Source organism: Quercus robur, chromosome 1, assembly GCF_932294415.1.
Source record: "Quercus robur chromosome 1, dhQueRobu3.1, whole genome shotgun sequence".
In the NCBI taxonomy this organism is placed as follows: Eukaryota; Viridiplantae; Streptophyta; class Magnoliopsida; order Fagales; family Fagaceae; genus Quercus; species Quercus robur.
Window position 1 is genome coordinate 50,830,574 of NC_065534.1, and position 20,233 is coordinate 50,850,806.

The window sequence follows — 20,233 nt, forward strand, 5'->3', positions numbered from 1 at the left end:
AGAGGGATTCCTCTAATTTTTACATGGATTGCCTTTCAGTTTCAACCCATCGAGGCTCCTTATATCGTCTTTGAATATTTCTCTCTCTTTTTACCTTTTTATCTCTCATTTTTCCACTCAACATTCATGCTTTCTTTTTCTTTTTCTGAGATATGCTATATATGAAGCTCAAATTGCTTTACTCTCCCATTGTTTCTCCTAGTTGGTATCAACCAAAGCACTATCGTGGTCGCAAGTTTAAAGACAAAGGGATGGATTTCACCAAGCTTACTGAACTCTTGAAGCATCTTACTTCCTTGGATGTCCAATAGGTGGTAGAATGGTGGCATATCGAGGCCATGTCTAGCTGTGGTTTCAAGGAAAACTGTGTATCTTTGGTTAGGCTTTGCTGTTATTCTTATTATCCCACATGTTACATTGCGTGGCAATTTGGTGACCGTCAAGGGGTTCCTTGTGGCACTGGTTCTTTTCACACCTTGGCATTTACTGAGAGAATCTTGAGCAGAATCCATGAGACTTGGCTACGGAGGGTGATGAATAGGGACATCTGTTTTCCTTAGTTTCTCCATCCAACTTTGGGATACAAGGATTGGCTATCCACTGATATAAGGGCAGTCCATAGGGAAGAGAAAGACCACAAGAAGTCCAATAAACGAAAGAGGACTGAGTGACTACCTTGATATGCCGCAAATTTTACATTTTTGCACTTTATGATTCCATGTCTTGCATTTGAGTTAATAAAGGATTGGAATGTTTCAAATCCCCTATGAAAACAATTTATCATCTTTTAATTTGAGTAATGAGGGAATCTTATAATTTATTATCTTTGCTTATTGTCTTTATTTATTTATTTATTTATTTTTTTGTGCCATGTAATTTTTGCCCATGACTTCCTTGCGGGAATTTTCGCCATGCCCATAATCTTTTCCCCTATCTTTTACGTAGATTGCCTTTTCGGGTTTTCAACCTAGCTGTGTTTCTTTGCCTTAAATTTTGCCTAAGCCACCATTTCAGGTTTTCAACATAGCAGAATTTTCTTCTTTTTCTTTTTCAAATGTTGTATTTTCGTAGCCTGTCTATGTTGATTGGATGAAGCATCTCTTTTCCATCCAAATCTGTAATTCTTGTAGCACCTTCTGACATGATCTTCTTGATAATAAAAGGCCCAGACCATCTTGGCTTTATCTTTCCTTTTGGATCAAAATTTTTATCTCTAAGCACTTTTAAGACTAGATCTCCCTCTTTAAGGTTTTTAGGTTTCACCTTTTTGTTAAATGCTCTAGCAAATCCTTTTTTGGTAACCTTGTGCATGGTATTGGGCTTTCATCCTCCTTTCATTTATCAAGGCTAACTGTTCATATCTTTCTCTCGTCTAATCTTCTTCTAGGACTTTGGTCTCCACCAACAATCTTAAAGACTATATCTCAACCTTAATGGGAAGCACTGCTTCACTCCCATAAACCAAAGAGTTGGGGGTTGCCCCAGTTGATGCACAGATAGAAGTCCTATAGCCTTACAAGGCAAATGGAAGGTTTTCAGCCCAGTCCTTGTATGTGACTACCATTTTGGCTAGGATGTTCTTGATATTCTTGTTGACTGCTTCTATGGCCCCATTAGTCGATGGTCAATATGGTAAAGACTTATGATGCTCAATGTTGTACAATTCCTGTCATGTCCCGAACCCAACTATAAAAATAGGCACGTGACAACTGCCGCACGCTTATAAAGTAAGCACCCTACAAGTGTGCAAGGCCTTCTTAGCAATTAAAATTTATCCTAAAAAACTAAATCAAATAAATCCAAAATACCTCAACAAATTCTTTATGAATAGATCTCCAATAATTTAATAGGAACAAAATCCAAACCTCATGTACATAATGCCAATTGGCCAATAAATATAAAACTATTAGAAGACCATCCAATCCCAAAATCACTAAGCTTCTTTTTCTGCTTACAACACAACATCAAAACTCCCATAACTTGCTATTCTTCACAATTTGAAACTGGAGGGGAAAAGATGGGGTGAGTTGACAACTTAATAAGTAACCAAAGTCCTAATAAGTTCTATCAAGCAATAGATCTGTAAAGTATAAGATGTAATATGTGTTTTCAAAATTTATGATATACTATGCGATTTCAAAATAACTGAAGAAGTTTCATAGTCATAAAATAACAAGTTGCACATAGATCTCATACTTTAATCTTACAAATATATTATAGATGGTTTAGAAAATAGTCAATTTTCCATATATCAAAAGCTATAACTTACAATAGGTTCAAAAAATACATAAGCAGTTTTAATAACTTAAAATAGTTCAAATACTCAAACATTTCCAAAATCAAATATGTAGTTTTAAAGACTCAAAATAGTTCAAATATTCAAACGTAATTCATATTCTTAACAATCTTATGACTATAGTCATGCTATATCCCTGTGATTGGGCATCAGAGTACCAATGAATAACCCCCATCGGTTTAGGTATAAGAATACAAATGAATAACCTCTATTGGCTGGGTATTTGAGTACCAATGAATAACCCCCATTAGCTGGGTATCAAAGTACCAATGAATAACCCCCATTGGTTTGGGTATCAGAGTACCAATGAATAACCCCTATTGGTTTGGGTATTAGAGTAACAATGAATAACCCCCATTGATTGGGTATCAGAGTCAAACATAGTCAGATTGTCCAAAATCATATATATCAAATCATAGTTCAAACCAAAAAATATATCTCATTCAAATACATATATATATAATCATATATTCAGTATTCAAACATATATGTGATAATTCTATAATCTTTACTTTCAATCAATATAGCTAAAAAAACAATTAAATAAAATAAATCTTATATTCAATGCTCATATATATTTGTGAAAGTTCTTTATTCTTTACTTTGAATCAATATAGCTAAAAAAAATTAAATAAAATACATCATATATTCAGTAATCAGATATATTTGTGATAATTCTTTACTTGAAATCAGTAATACAAGTTGAAATAAAATTCTAACAGTTATAAACAATTTTCAGTAGTAAAAAAAATGCAATAGTAATCAAAATAAAACCAATTAGGATAAAGTTACTTACCTCTAAAAGCCATACCAAAAGGAACTTCTCCCTAACACTTTTTCTAAAATCCTTAAATATCACCTAAAACAATTTTGCAGGTATCATTTACTCAATAATCAAATAATTTAAGAATGACTTATAACGGTATCCAGCCAACAGAGCGACTACTAATAATATCCAATAATTTCTTTTTACTATCTCAAAGTAAAAATCCTTGTATGTATCCTCTACTGCCTCTAATAAAACCTAGGATACATATTGTCATATAGGGTCAAAAGCATCACCTAGACCATGTTCCATGATCACTTGCTGACTTCCCCAAATGCCTCAACCAACCAAATAAACAAATATAATAATAATAATAACAACAACAACAATAAAGGAAAGGTGATGGCGTTGCTTTGTCAAGGTGGCAATTCCATTTATCATATATACATATATATATATATATATATATTTTTTCCTGCCATTGCCGCCGACCCTAGTTCTCTTTTGGCATGAGGACAAAGCTAAGAAAATCACCATATCAAACTAGAATCAAGCTCCTGACATGCTTTTACAGAAAAAATACTATTTGACTTATATATTCTACCTCTGTAATTTATCACACTACCGGCCTACACAATAACTTTTTGCTATTCACCAAAACTCAATTCGACAAACCTGTGCAACACTTACAGTTAACGCAACACCGGCACAGAAAAAATAGATCTAATTCCTTCCTCGTTTACGTCATCATACTCATTGGATTTTTAAAAAAATAGTCTCATTATTGGCCAAAATACTCATATAAAAAAAATACTTTAATTCTAAATAAAAATTAGATTTGACAAGAACGAGATTCTTAGGTTCTTACCTTAATTGTACATTCAAACCTTCTCTACTTGAGTAATTTGAGTAGTCTCCTCTCTCAAAACTTAATAAGCTTATATATAACTAAGGTTTCAACCTTATTTTCTAAAAACTCCCTTATAATTATAAAATAATAAAATTGGCCCCACAAAAAATAAATTTACTTAAATACCCCTCCTTTTAAATCTTTTTTTTTTCCCCTCTGGGTATTACAATTCCATTATCCTTCAGACCTCTCCCTTAAAGTGGGAACCGTTATCGGAGATGATCTCTTATGGCACTCTAAATCGGAAAGTGATGTTGTTTTCTATAAATTGGGCCACATGTTTGGCTTTCAATTTGGAATAGGAGGCTGCCTTTACCCACTTGGTGAAGTAATCAATTGCAACTAGGATGTATTCATGCCCGTTTGAAGCCTTAGGATCTATTCTTCCAATCACATCTATGCCCCATACTGAGAAAGGTCATGGAGAGGTCATGTTGTATAGCTCACTAGGTGGCACATGGTTCGAGTTGGCATGTGTTTGGCAGTCATGGCAACTCTTCACAAAGTCTATGCAATCGGTTTCCATTGTATTCTAGTAGTATCCCATCCTTAAAATCTTCTTTGCCAATATCCTCCCATTCATATGAGGACCATAAATTCCACGGTGGATCTCTTCCATGACTTTTTCGACTTCTTCTTTCTTTAAACAATGAAGGTGTATCCCATCATAGGATCTCCTATAGATTTGGCCTCCACACAAGATGTATTGCATCGCCATCATCCTGACTGAACGATGTTCCTTTTTATTGGCCCCATCATGATAAATTCCTAATTCTAGAACCTTCATGATGTCATAATACCACGAGACTCCTCCTTCGTCTATGGCTAAGATTGACAACTCTTCTTCGTCTTTGTGTACCAACTGATAACCTTGCTCGATCTTTAAGGGTCATGTCCATACTCCTTCAGGTATTTCAACCATAGAAGCCAAGGTAGCCAAAGCATTTGCAAACTGATTCCGAGCTCTGGGGATAATGGTGTATTCAATTTTGTCGAAGGTTTTTGTCAACTCTTTGAAGTATTATTGGTAGGGTTTTAGGTGCTTCTCTTTCAACTTCCACAACTTCTGTGCTTGTGCTATGACCAAAGTCGAGTCTCCAAAGACTTCGGCTTCTCTTACCCCAAAACTTCACAGGGCTTCCATCTTGGCAATACAAGCCTTGTATTCTACCATGGTGTTGGTCATTTTGAAGTTCAACTTGACGGCCAAAGGTACATGAGATCCATCGGGGGTAATCAAAAGTACTCTTATTCCATTTCCATATTGGTTCATAGCTCTGTCGAAATACATCTTCCATGCCCCTAGTTCGACGTCCAGGATTTCTTTATCAGGGAAATCTTCTTTACCATTTTCTCCTTCCACAGTGTTCTTGGCACAAAAGTCTGACATGATGCTTCCTTTGATGGTTTTTCTAGCCACTTACTTCAAGTTAAACTCTGCCAATAAGATCAACCATCTTGACAATCTTCCACTCAAAGCAGGATTCTTAGAAAGGTATTTCAATGGGTCCATTCTAGCCACTATCCACACACGAAATGGTAGGACGATATGTCTCAATTTCTGCACATCCCATACAAGAGCGAAGCATTATTTTTCTATGAGTGTGTATCTAGTCTCATAGTGATGGAATCTCTTACTCAAGTAGTATATGGCTCTCTCGTTCTTATCATCACCTTCTTGTGCTAGCATATTTCCTACTGCATCCTCTATGATTGAGAGATAGAGGAGTAAAGGTTTTCCAGGGTCTGGAGGTACCAAGATAGATGGGTGGAGAAGGTATTCCTTGATAAGTTCAAAGGCTTTCTGACACTTATCATTCCATCTATGGGGTTCATTCTTCCTCAAAATTTTGAATATAGGCTCACAAGTGGAAGTGATTTTGGCAATGAATCAACTAATGTATTGCAATTGGCCTAAGAATCCCCTTACCTCTTTTTCACTCTTGGGTGGTGGCATGTAGGGCTGTTCAAGAACAAACCGGTGCCAACAAAATCAGCTGGAGTCGCACCGATTCGACCGATAGAAAGCTCCACTGAAGCTTTCAGGTACGGTGTCGGCAGTCTTTTTCCGTTACCGACATTGGTTGTCCGATGATCGTCTGCAAGATTTTCACACCAAAAAGAAACCGAATTGACCGATATACATGTATATATATTTTACGTGATTGAGTGATTCATGTTTGCTGCCTTTCTTTATTTTTTTTTCTTTTTGATAGAAACGTCTACAACTTGCTTTTGAAGAAGAAGAACTTGTGCCAAGATTTATACTATTTTATAATATAATATACTTTAAACTAATTAATGACCAACATAGTCTCCTCCTTCACTTTTTAAAACATTTAATGACTTGTGCCTGGCATTTTTTTTTTTTTACACTCTACTCACTCTCATCCTTCAAGTGAAATGGTGCTATTCTATTGTATAAGATATTTTATTCTCTTTAAAAGCAAAATACACATAATCGAACTAACTGCACCGAATTGATGGAATGCATCGCACATTGTGTACACCGGTTTTTTCCTTTTATAGGAGAGGTGCGGTTAATTATAGGAGAAAACTGCACCTTATAGGTGTGGTGCAAAAAATCCCTAAAAAATTGACCTAACTAAACCGCGTACAGGCCTAGTGGCATGTCCAATATGGCTTTGATTTTGGATGGGTCAACTTCTATCCCTTTATCACTTACTAGGAAGCCTAGTTACTTTCTTGCAGTTACCCCAAAAGTACACTTTTGTGTGTTCAACCTTAGTCTATATTCCTTGATCCTCTCGAAGAACTTCCTCAAATTGGTTATGTGACCTTCTCTATTTTTAGACTTCACGATCATGTCATCAACATATACCTCTACTTCGTTGTGCATCATGTCAAGTAGCAAAGTTGTGGCCATCCTTTAGTAGGTTGCACCCGTATTCTTGAGCCTAAATGGCATTATTGTGTAAAAGTAGATTCCACACTCAGTGGTGAACGTAGTTTCAGTCATGTCTTTAGGAACCATCTTGATTTGGTTGTATCCTGAGAAACCATCCATAAAAGACATCAAGGCACTTCCAATGGTTGTTATCTACCAAGACGTCTATGTGTGTTAAAGGGAAATCATCCTTAGGGCAGATTTTGTTAAGGTCTCTAAAGTCCAAGCACATCCTTACTTTCCCATCCTTCTTGGATTCAGGCACCACATTAGCTATCCATTTGGCTTGGTGTACGGGTTTGATGAACCTTACTTTCAACTACTTGGTGACTTCTTCCTTGATCTTAAGGAGCCATTCGATTCTCATGTGCCTCAAGTTCTGCTTGACAGGTGCCATGTTAGAATGAGTATCAATGTGATGTTGTGTTATCTCGAGATCAATGCCAGACATATCTTCATAAGACCATGCAAATACTTCTTGGAATTCAGTGAGCTCTTTGAGGTCTTTTCTTTCTTGTTCATTTAAAGTTGAGCCAATTTCAATTAATCATGGATTCTCATCATTGCCCAAATTAATAGTTTCAAAAGTTGGTTCAATAGGTTCAATTTTCTTTTCCAATTGGTTATTAATTTCATTTTCAAATTCATTGGAATCATTTAAGTGCAGAATTTCAATATTATGGGACACATCAAAATAAGCCAAATCAGAATTGATCTTATTAAAAATGTTGAAAAGTACATTGGAACTTGCATTACAAGACATCCTTCCCATGCTATTAGTAAACCCAACCTAAGTCCAATTGCTAATTTGCCCATCAGTAGGCGTGATGAATTCTGACCTTCCTTTCTTTAGGTGACCATGGTGTCTTTACCATCTTCTTCTTCGAAGAGGGTCTTCAACTCCATAGACCAGTTCCTTTCTTCATATGGCCTCCAAGTGCGCAGAGCTTCAAATAACTCGTCGCGGCCTTGCTCTTGGTTGGAAAAGGTGCCATCTTCCTCTTCACATGACCAAGCAAGCTCAATATTGGTGTAGTAATCTATATGGCTATACTTTTTGTCATCTTTTCCCTTATCATCTTTGTCTTTGTCTGGGGCCAAGACAAAATACCGTTCAACGTCAAGAGGATGGGTGATGTCTCGTTCAATCAAAATGCGAGCAGGGATGACTTAGGTTGTTCCAACCGTCGAGGTCCAATCCAACTTCCCAAGATCCCATGCTTCCCACTTCAGGAAAGTCGTGGACATGAGCCCTTGTGAAAGTTCACGGCCTAGGAATATGCTTTAGCACCGGGAATAGGAAGTGGACCATCCCTTCAATTATCACATGATTGACCTTCTCTTGAGTCATGTGGTCAGACATCGTGGCACATGGGAAATCTGGAAGAAGCCATCAAAAGTATGAAGAAATGTCCCTTAACAAAAGTTTCTTCTATCTAGATGTTCTTTAGAAAATCTTTAAGTTAATTTTAATGAAGGCTCAATTACAAAATCACTCCCTTTTCTCTCATGAACCTTGCCCCTTATTTCACATGGGCTTGCTCCATTTACAATAAAGCTCTCAACTCACTCTTATGGGCTTTCATTAAAATGTGCTCATATATTTTCAACCCTTTGTCTCAAACATGGGCCATCAACTTTGGGTCCTTCCTTTCTCATTCTTTTTATTCTTCTTTTTTTTGAAGTAACCCTTTAGTTGGAATACAACGTGGCCTTCCTCTCAAAACCCATGAATCTCTCATCATTTTGAGCCTTGACATGTAACAAAGAGGCCCAAGATCATATTAACTTTGTAGGATGTTGGATGATAGGTCCATAGAATATTTGTTACCTTAGACCCAAATCTTCTTTCTCAAAAGGCTTTTGATCTCAAGCTTATGATAACAACTAGGCTATGATCCTATGAACCTTTCAAGTTAAGATATAACTTTGGACTTTGGGATACGTCTTTTATACGTGAGAACTCCTTTTCTTTTCATACCAACGTCTTAAGGTATGCCATAACTTCTGGGCCATCCTTTCAAAATTTTCATATTTTATTTGTCCTTTTAGAATTAGGTGAATACAAGGTATATGGTTGAACAAACAAGAGATATAAAGAGTACCCTCTTTTGATAGAATCTAGGATCTCTCTAAGTGTGGGTAAGTTCTTTAAAGTTAAAGGGATAGATCAATAGGTCACTAATAACTAGGTGGGCCATGATTCCAACCTTAGGCCTAAATGGACCATAATGGATTGGTAGCAAACTGTTATAGGCAATGACACGGATTGTGAGTTGGTGGGATGAATTTCGGAAAGTCTTGGCTTAAATTTAGTCTCTACTTTCCCACTCATCACCAACCATGGCAAAGGGACAAAAGAACCAAGTGAAAGTGTGTGCAAAAAATATTTAAACAAGTCTTTATCAAGATTGAGAAATGGAACACATTGTAATCAAACTCTTTATCCCTAGCAGGGTCACCACTTTAGGCACAAGTGCCCACGAACTTGGGGTCATCCTCATGGATGGGTGAGTATGCCTTAGCCTTGGGTAGACCATGGCGGAGGGTGTAAATGGAGTTGCCACCTAGTTTAGGTCTAGGAATCAGAAATATAGCACCCTTTTGTGGAAGGATTAATCTTTAACCAGAGTATGTGTCCGGAGTTTGGGTATGAGGATGGGAAGGTGTTAGGCACCCAACCTCACCCAACCTGTGTGTTGGCTTCAACTCATTGTATTCCAAGTCTTAATATCCTTAAAGGCATATTTAACACGTTATTCTAATTCACACACACACACACTCTAACATGCATCTAAAGCAAACAAACATGGCATAATCATCCCAAGCCTAACATTCGTCTATCATGATGTTTAAACATACACTTTCCAAGGGTAGAAACTTCTCAAGGAAGATTCAAACAAGCATATTGCAAAATCTAAACCCAAAGACATGTGATTCAATCAAGCATATTATGTTCATAACCAAATCTTACAAAACAACTGAATTGAATGCATGTTCATGTGATAATGCATGATTTACCTCACTGCACCACAACACCTATGCATCAATGCATGTTCATGATATTCAAATAAGTTAAAACCCTAATAAGCATAAAAGGAATAGAACAAAACAAAAGAAGTTAAATAGAGAGACAGAGGCTAAACATAAACACAAAGTAAACCTAGGCTAAACAAACATATTATAAATGCATAAACACATATATAAACATTAAAACAAATGAAAAACCAAGAAAAGTGAAGAGCCAAAGTTAGAAACTTTACCTTAACACTAGAACTCTATAGAGCTTGATTTTGACCATTCCCCTTAGTCAATCTATTCAAAATCAAATCAAAGATGAGTTAGTAAAATTAGAACTCAAAGATCAAGACCAGAAAAGGTCCCAATCAAGCAAAATTTGACTTAAGGATGTTTTGTGAAAAAACTCCCTCTTTGATTCACTATTTTTCTAGTGAATCTTATATGTTTTACCACTGGAATCTGTCTTCCTTGAAAATGTACCATTTATGGCTTTATATAGTTGAAAAATTGGGGTTTGGGGTAGCTTCCAGATGATGTGGGATTCATTCCAAACCTAGTTTAAATGCAGAAAACTTGTTTTACATAGTTTCTGGAAGCCTAGCATGTGCACACATACACGTATGCATACGCATGCATGAAGCATGCACACGCAGAGCTTAAGCATGTGCACACATAAGCGTGTATGCATATGCATGCCCTAGGGTTTCCATGGCCTTTCTTTTCCAAAAATATTTTATTTGTTCCAAAATTAAGTTATATTTTCCACAAACACTTTCCTCAAGTCAATTTTTATCTGATCGGCTTCTAAACCAACCTTGGGCTTTAGAATTCTAATATCATCGGGGAACGGGGGCCTGAGTCGTAAGGGGTACAAAATACGGTGTTTATAAATGCCCCTCTTTTGATTCGTGAGCTTCGCTAATGGAGTCAAAAGAATAAGAGACGAAACATTTTGTTTCGATGTACGGCTCAGGCCCAACCCACACACATGGCAATCAACATGCATACATGGGGTGGGGTGCAACTTTGCAGAGTTGCACGGGATTTGTATGTTTGAAGTCCCACAGACGTTACTCAGGAAACGAGCAACGACGAGTTCACTATCCAAGAACCTGTTTTGCCAATTGCAAGCAAAAGGTGAGTGACTCACTATCCTAAGGTCATTAAAAAAGAAAAACAAACATGGCCAATGGCCTCAACCATCAACCAATCAAATAAGGTGCTCTTATGAACTAAAAGGATACATCTCTGTGGTGTCCATTTGGGACTCTTGCCTTAAACTTCTTCGGGTAGCTTTTCCCTCTAGGTAGTGTCTGTCTTTATCTCAATCCCTTCTAATTTGGTAAGGCTCTTGCCTCTATATGGCTTCTATCTTCATCTCTATTTCTTATATTTTGGGTGGCTCTTGCCTCAATTTTGATGTACATGTTTGTACGTGCAAGTTAGATTATCAAAACTATGTAAGAGAATGGGTGATGCGTCTAATAGTACATTTAAGTGAAAAAGCTTAAGAATAATGAAAATAAAAAATTTAACACTTTAATGTCGAGAGAAATGGAAAGCATAACATGGAAAGTAAAGAAGACATGGGAAAATAGGTGGAAGACCTTTTGGAAGGGATGAAAAATGATGGTTGAGCAAGGGAAGAATGTCCCTTATTCTTTAGAGCTCTCTATTATGTGAAAATCAAAAGTCTTTGTATAGTGGTGATGTTCTTCCCCAAACAAAGCCTTTTTTCTCTACCTCACTTTCCTACCCAAACTTTTTGCTTTTTACCTTGTTTTCTTTAGGTCCTTGCCCTAATTACTGAACAACATGTTTCTCTTATAGTACGAGGAATGTTGTGAGGTACATTAAGACAGGTGTCAAACCTTTATTCATCCATTTCAAACCCTAATACAGCTATTGTAATATACTATGGCTAGAGGAGAGAGAAAAGATGCCAATGTTAGGGCAGTGGAACGGAGGGTGGTTCTGCTACTACGTGGGGAGCAAGCCATAGACAAGGAAAAGGACATCAAGGAAGCTAGGAGTGATGTACATGTCCTCAATAGTGGTTTAGCACAAAATTAGCCAATAAGGAGTGTTCTATAGCATTTGACCATAAGGGGTCGCTATCTCCCTTTTGTGTAAGTGTTGGGTGTCCATGTTAGGTGCAAATCTCATTCTTCCCCAAGGTGGTCACGCTAATGGCACGAGCCAAAGATCCTCTTCTTCAGCCAATGTTTATTTTTTGTCCCATATAGCTAGCCCACGTGTAGGGTTTGGATCTAGCCACGACAGCACTTTCACATATCTTGGCTGGTGTAATGTACATTAGCTCCCTGACTATCACATTGTATTAGACTTTAATGCTTGTGTAATCATGCCTTGTGACGGTTGAAGTTGGGACACGTGGCACTCGTGAGTGTCTCTGGCCGTTTTGGTGTTGCTTCATTTCTCGCACTTGGCAGACAAACAACAATCTTCGTAAATGCTGTGTCTTTTCACTTGACTTCGGTTATTGATTTAAAAGGAAAGAAATCTTCCTTTTATTCTTCATTCCTTTTGCATCCATACTTTTTCCTTCTTCTACACAGAAAATCCTTCATTGTCAACGAAATGGCTAGTCCCTTATCTGTAGGTTCCAACTCTCCCAAGAGTGGTTTAGACTCTCCCAATATTGGTTCAGACTCTCTTAGTGTCAACAATGTACCTCCTGCCATTCTGAATCCCATTCCCCCCTTCTCCTCCTCTCCCTTTTCCCATTTTTCCCCTCCCTCCCCAAGTTTTTCTTCTCGAAGTTGGAGCAATCCAACCATGGGAGGTTAGTGAAGAAGAGGAAGAAGAAGAAGATCCAAAGGAACTTTAGTTAAAGGCCAAAGAAGATGCTGAAGATGAGGCCTATCACGCCTTTATGGGTGACATCCTTAGGCGAAGGAAAATGTGCAGGGGTTGCCAAACTAGCTTTGACTCAAATGTGACAACCTTTGACCCTTTTAGTGGCTCTAACTCTAACTCCGGGGGGGGGGGGGGGGGGCTAGATTCTACAAAGGACTTAAACTCCGGGGATGAGAAGGATGAAGAGGATAAGGAGGCTTCAAGCTATCCCCGAGAAAACTCTGATTTAGGGAGAGACTTGGATGCTTACAAGCCTCGTTCTCCTTAAGTTGCTTGCCTTAAAACCTGCAATCCTTTTTTTTTTTTTTGGTTAATGTATTGAAAAGGGGTGATAGGCCATAAGGGCCAAACCAAGTGTAAATCCTCCTTTTTCTTTTTGAATATATTAATACAATATAGTTTGTTTTAAAAATTCTGTGCATAATTTATATGTTTATTTTTATGTTCCTCTTTTTCTTCTTCTTCTTCTTTTATTTTATTTTATTTTTAATTTTTTTAATACTTAAAAGAAAATTAATTTGTGAAAAAGAGGCTTCTGCATAAAGGAACAACACATAAACATATTAGTTAATCAAAATACAAAGTAAAGGAGTAAAATGGAAACTGTTGGTATGAGTCACGCCTTTTCACAATTTCCGTAAAGATGGTTTTTTGTTAACTACTTGTTAGAGATTCTGACATTTCCCCCTGCTGACACATGTCAACAATTTTGAAAAGATGCCTCACTTCTGAACAACTCTTTTTAAAGGGAAAAGAATAATTTCCCAAGGTATAAAAGGAAAGAAACTGCTTCCCTCTCCCCATTTTTCTCATTTTATTCTTATCTTCTTCTTTTCCAAACCCAAATATCAGAATTTTCATTAGGCACAAAACTCATGGGTGTCAAATACAATTTAAGATCTAGTTCTTCGAAGGCCACAAAACCTTCAACCCCCAAAACCAGTAGGCCATTGTTAGAGGGAGAAGAGAATCCTTCCACAGAAGAGTAATGGATCATCCCTTTCTTCTTTGAAGACTACCTATTTGATAAAATTTTTGATTGGGAGTTTGTTCCTTTCACTACAGAACCTCCCTATACAATGTGTGGGGAACCCGATGATCTTCTGACAATGGATTTGGAGTTGAAGCTTATCCCTTGGCTTGGCACTTGCAGAGGAGATTTCGCTCCTACCACTGATGTAGTTTTTAAATTTCACACTTCTGTTTCCAAAGGTTGGAGAAGTTGGTGTCGAAGAGTGTTGAAACACCCTCCTTTCATGGTGATCTTGCAGAGAGTGCATCTTGTGCACATTGTATTGGTGTTTTTTGGCCTGGATATCAGCAAGGATAGTGAAGGCTTCATTTCTCTCTTGTACCGATGGAATTCTACTCCCCATACTTTCTTTACAGGGTGTCAAGAAGTCTCTTACTCTCTTGAGGATGTTTATGAGATATTGAGACTTCTTCTGTTTGGTGATGGAGAGGTAACTAACATTTCCTTGTCCCCTGATAAGGCCGAAGCTATAAAGTTCCTTGAAGATGCAGTAAAGAAAACTTTGAAGAACTAGTTTTGAAGGCAGCAAGGGAAAGGAAAGCCCGCAGCAAGGAAGTGCCAGAAGACATTAGTATTGGCGGTGACAATGGTTCCAGGGCTAAATTTTGGGGATGGATCAAATACTTCCGGAGGGAATATGCTGATGGCGTGGATGAAAAAACAAGCTTAGATTCTTTGAAGGAGGGCACATACTTTGTTATGGGAGAAGGTAATTCTAGTCCTTATGAACTCAAGACTTTTATTGCTTTCTTACTATCCTGCCATTTTTTGAAGGATATCCCCATGAAAAGATCCTAGGTAGACATTTCCCTTTAGCTGTTAAGTTGGCTAAAGGACACTCTTTCCCCCTTGCCCCTTATTTCTTAGGAACTTTGTATTCTAATTTAGATCATTTCACCATTGACCTACGACGCTCTTGGGGTAGGTTTCAAGTAGAAACATTCGTACTTATGGCATTCTTACAAATCTGGTTGGGGGACAACTTTAAGAATTATGCTCTTGTCCCCAAAGCATTATGTTCCTTTAAGACCAGTTTACCATCACCTTATGGATTACCATGATCATGGGGTTGGAATAAGATTGTGGTATCTTCTGATAGCTTCCTTTGCAAGGTGCTGGATAACCCTACTAATTGGATAGCTAGACCTTATTCTCCCCTTGAGGGTGGACTTCCAGCCTTGTTCCATTCTTTAAAGAATGAAACTGTTTCTTGCTATAGAGATGCTGCTTGGACTGAGGAGGAGTTTTCTTTTGTTGCTTATGCCTTTACTTCCCATCTTCAGGCACGTTTTTAGGATGACTTTGAAACCCAAGCCTACAACCCTCAAAGATTTGCCCGCCAATTTGGTTTTGACCAAGGCATTCTAGGGCACTTATCCACTCTAGCCCCACCTGATACAGTGGCATCATTAGCCTTTAAGAGTGGGAATCTCATCAAGGTGTTAGTGCTTGGTTCTGAAGTTCCTCTTGCCTCCCCATACAAAGTTTCATTACCTTCACCCAGGTTCAAAACATGGTGGTCTAGGATTAGGGAGCATGTTAGGAACTTGGGAGAAAGTGGGTCCCAATGTGTGGACATTCTACCCATTTTTCGGGGTGATCTGATTTTGAAACTCTCTGCCAAACCAAACCTTCAACCAGCAAAAGGAAAGGGAAAAACATCAAGGTTCCTGTTGTGAAGAAACTAAGAGTATGTACCTTCCTCCCCTGTTTATTCTTTTTGCAATGTTTTTCTTGATCAATGGTGTATGTGAGTTTCTTTTTTTCTTTCTCTCTTTTGACCTTTGATAGGTGACGTGCATTGATAATAGCTTAATTTTGCATATTTATTTCATTATTAGAAAGCATTATCATACTTATTTTGAGTTAATTCATGCATTTTATATTTGGTTTTGGAATAATGCTAAATAATCAATTTTGTGCTTAATTGAATTTAGTTGCGTGAATTTGTCATTTGTAGGAGAATGAAATTAAATAAGTGGATTTGTGTAAAGAAGAAAGCTAATGGACTTTACTTTTACAAGAGCCATGATGAAGTTAAAGAAAGCCAACCCAATTAAATTTAAGTCCAGTTGGAGCAATTAGTATTTTTGATATAACTTTCGTCTCAGATGTCCAATCATGATGATTCAAGTTGGTATGGAAAGTTAACTTAAAGGGCTACAACTTTGTAGTTTACAAATATTCTGAATTCTGATGTTAAATGGGCCAAAATCGTGGGTTAAGTGAAGCCTAAAAATCTGGGATATTCTCGAAACGGGAATTCAACTTGTAATAGGATTCCTTGACCTATTTAAAGGCACTTTAGGGCAAAATTCAGGGAGGCTAGTGCTAGGGCTGAGATGCAAAACAGAAAATTGGAGCAAGAGGCAGTGCCGCATGCGGCTTCTTTGTAGCTTTTCTCCATGATAGCATTGTGACTATTTCTTTCTCTATTTTATTTGTCTAGTTTAATGTTTAGTATTTTATTCTTGTGTTTTATTTCAATTACCATGAGTAGCTAAATTTATAACTAGGGTTGAGGATGAAATCTTGGTAAGGATTATCAGTAATATTTATGTGATTTGATTTTTCCCACAGTAGTTGTTCTTTAATGATTTGAATTGCTTCATATCAATTAACTAAGATGGGATTCTAGATATGAGTTCAATCATGTTTTTCTCATGATTTAGGATTTATCTTAATTAATTGAATGCTTGGATTATGATTGCTTGATTATAAAATTGGATATCTTTTGTGATTTGTTTGTCAACGTATACAATTGATGATTTGATTTTATACTTAAGAAGCGAAGAAGAACATGTTTTAAATATTTAAATAGAAGTTTTAATGATAATATTTTCCATGGCAGCAAGCTTGATTTCTAGAATATTATGTAGCGGTTGGGAAAAATTAATGATCGTAAATATATGTTGTTATGAATTAACAAGGCGGATTCCAAAACTTGAATTCCTTTTTCTAGATTGTTTACATCTCTTTACTGCTTTATATTATATCTTTACTTAGTTTAATTATTTGCTTAGTATATTTAATTTCAAAAAACCAATTTTTATTAAACTAGATTAGGATTAATTTGGATAAGATTTGATTAATTTTCTTACGTTCATTCAAGTCCCTGTGGGTTTGACCTCGTTCTTGTCAAACTATAATTCAGTATGGTTTGTACACTTGCGAGTACTTTAAATTTCACAAGTTTTTGGCGCCGTTGTTGGGGACATGGTTAGGAAAATAAATTGGGTCTTAATTGAATTTTTCTTTCTACTAGTTGTAGTTACAATTTTTTTTTAAATAGAAAAAAAAAAAAAAAAAACAAAAAAAATTATTTCTTTGTGCATGGTGTATGTGAACTTGGATACGAGATAAAGAAAATCATCTTGTTAGTTTATCCATCCACAATGGGAGAAACAGGAGATGATTCAAAAACTCTTAGAGTGTTGTTCTCACCTATTACCACCAATCCTCCATCTTGCATAGTATTGCCTGCAACCACTACTACACTTTTTGAGTTGAAGCCACAGATAATCCACCTTCTTCCTACTTTTCATGGATTGGATAGAGAAGATCCTTATATGCATGTAAAGGATTTTCTTGAGATTTGTGCTACTTGTAAGTTCCAGAATTTCACTAATAACTCTGTTCGCTTGCATTTATTCCCTTTTTCCTTGAAGGATAAGGCAAAAGCATGGCTTAATTCTTTCTCACCTAGATCTATCACTTCATGGGAACTGTTGGTCACAAAATTCCTCTCTAAATTTTTCCCAATGGCCAAGACCAATGCTTTGAGGAGAGAAATTGCAGATTTTTATTAGGATAAACAAGAGAAATTTTATGAGAGTTGGGAGAGATTTAAGAACTTGATCTTAAAGTGTCCCCATCATGGTTTTGAAACATGGAGACTAGTACAATATTTTTATAATGGTTTGACTCAGACAAATTGTAACGTGATTGAATTCATGAATGGTGGTGGATTTTTGAGTCTTATGGATGATGAGGCATACAAATTTCTTGAGAATTTATTAGAAAGCTCACAGCAATGGGATTTTTCCAATCGTAAAGAGAGATCTGCCACTGCAATTCAAAAAGGAGGATTGTATGTAGTCAGTGAAGATTTAGACATAAAAGCTAGGTTGGACAATCTCACTCATAAGGTTGAAGCTTTTGCTTTAGGTAAAGGGGTGAATTCTATTAATCAAGTTCAAAGTGAAACATGCTTTATTTGTGCGAGTCTTATGCATACAACACAAATGTGTCCTTCCACAATTGGTTACCTCGATTTTTATACTAAGCAAGCAAATGCATTGAATAATTATGGAAAGCCATTTACTAGTCCATTTTTTGAGACATTCAATCCAAATTGGAAGAACCATCCTAATTTCTCATGGAGGCAAAATTAGCCTCCCACAAATGTAGGTGGACAACAAGTGCATCAACAAAGTCAATTTTGTCCACCTACTCAAGCATATCCTCCCATTCCTCAATTAACTCCTTAGTTTGTAGCACCACCAAGACAACAATCATCTTTGGAGGAGTCTCTTAAAACTTTCATGCAATCAATTAGCCAAGCCATTCAACAGATGAAAAGTTCCACTCATTTAAATACTCAAGCTATTTCAAAGTTGAAAAATCAAGTTGGCCAGTTAGCAACCCAAGTTGGAGAGAGGGAAAAAGGAAAATTTCCTAGTTAGCCTATACCCAATCCAAAAGGGCAGTATGCCATTAATGGTTTTTCTGGTTCTACTCATGCATATGAGTCTATTCAGTCTATTACTACCCTTAGGTCCGGAAGACAAGTTAATAATCAAGTGAAAATGCCAGAAGTAGAGGATAATGAAAACATTGTGTTAGAGGAAAAACGAGTTCACAGGATGATCATAGAGAAAAGAAGGGCAACTCAACCTTAATTCCAATTTAGGATCTTAGTTCTTCTCCTCTTGATAAGAAGTTTGTTCCTAAAGCTTAATTTCCTCAAAGTTTAATCAGTCCTTAGAAAAGTGCATAATTTGGAGACATTTTAGAGGTTTTTAAGCAAGTGCATATAAACATTCCATTTCTTGATGCAATTCAGCAAGTTCCTACTTATGCCAAGTTTCTAAAAGATCTTGTGACAATTAAGAGAAAGACAAATGTCCCTAAAAAGGCATTTTTGACAGAGCAAGTTAGTTCAATCATTCAGAATAAATATCTAGTGAAATGTAAGGACCCTGGATCTCTTACAATTTCATGCAAGATTGGGGATAGTCTCATTGAGTGAGCTTTGCTAGATTTGGGGGCAAGTGTGAACTTATTGCCATATTCAGTATATTTACAACTAGGTTTGGGGGAGTTAAAACCCATAACCATGACACTTCAATTAGTTGATAGGTCTGTTAAAATCCCTAGAGGTATTGTTGAGGATGTGTTGATTAAGGTGGATGCGTTCTATTTTCCTGTTGATTTTGTTATGTTAGCCACTGAGCCTGCTCTTAATGCCAATACACAAATCCATGGCATTTTGGGTCGCCCTTTCTTAGCCACATCCAATGCTTTGGTCAATTGTCGGAGTGGAGTAATGAAGATTTCTTTTGGAAATATGATTGTTGAGGTTAATATCTTTGACATAAGTAAGCAAGTACCAGGAAATGAGGATATATGTGAGGTTAACATGATTGAGAGCCTAGTCCATGACACTTTCATACAATCAAGTTGTGAGGATCCCCTAAAGGCTTGCTTAACCCTTTTTGATTGCAATTTGGATATTGAAAAATCAATTGAGGAGGTCAATGCATTGTTGAATTTTGTTCCTCTCTTAAGTATTGATAGTTGGTAGCCAAAAGTGGCCCCATTTCCACTTTCTTCATCCCCACTCCCATCTATTGTAGAACTACCCAAGTTGGATAACTTTTGGGAACACCAATTGATAAGTATACTTCAAGAGCATAAGGAAGCTATAGGTTGGACAATTGTTGATATTAATGGTATTAGTCCTTTTGTGGTTATGCATAGAATTCACATGGAAGAGATTGCTAAAGCCTCCCAACATGTTTTTGACCTAGGTAAGTTACAATCTCATTGGAATAGTCCATTCATAATATGCATTATTTATCTCCATGGTGTTGTTGAGGTTTGGATGGTCCTGCTTATCAGGATTGATCTCTAGTTGTGTTAAATCTTTTTGCAAAAAAAAAAAAAAAAAAAAATTCTTGTTTATATTTAGCTTATAGATTAATCTGTGTTTATTTTCTTGTTTAGTTTTATTCTCTTTTGTTCTAGCTGGTATTTGATAGAAATTAAAATTTATAACAATTAGCTTGATCAAGGTACGTTTCCTCCTTCTCCTCACCTTACTTGTTTCTACTTGGTTCTCATGCTGCATACTAATATTTTGCTCTCTTTTCATTCAAGACATTTATTTGAGAGTATCATTTTTAACATTGAGGACA

General features: G+C 36.7%; 1 non-coding gene across 1 annotated transcript; it reads right to left on the minus strand.

Annotated features, from left to right (window-relative positions):
- Positions 1-17,588: 17,588 nt before the first annotated feature.
- On the minus strand, positions 17,589-17,697 carry LOC126693296 (small nucleolar RNA R71). Its single transcript, XR_007645294.1, has one exon. It is a non-coding gene; the product is annotated as a small nucleolar RNA R71 (small nucleolar RNA).
- Positions 17,698-20,233: the final 2,536 nt, after the last annotated feature.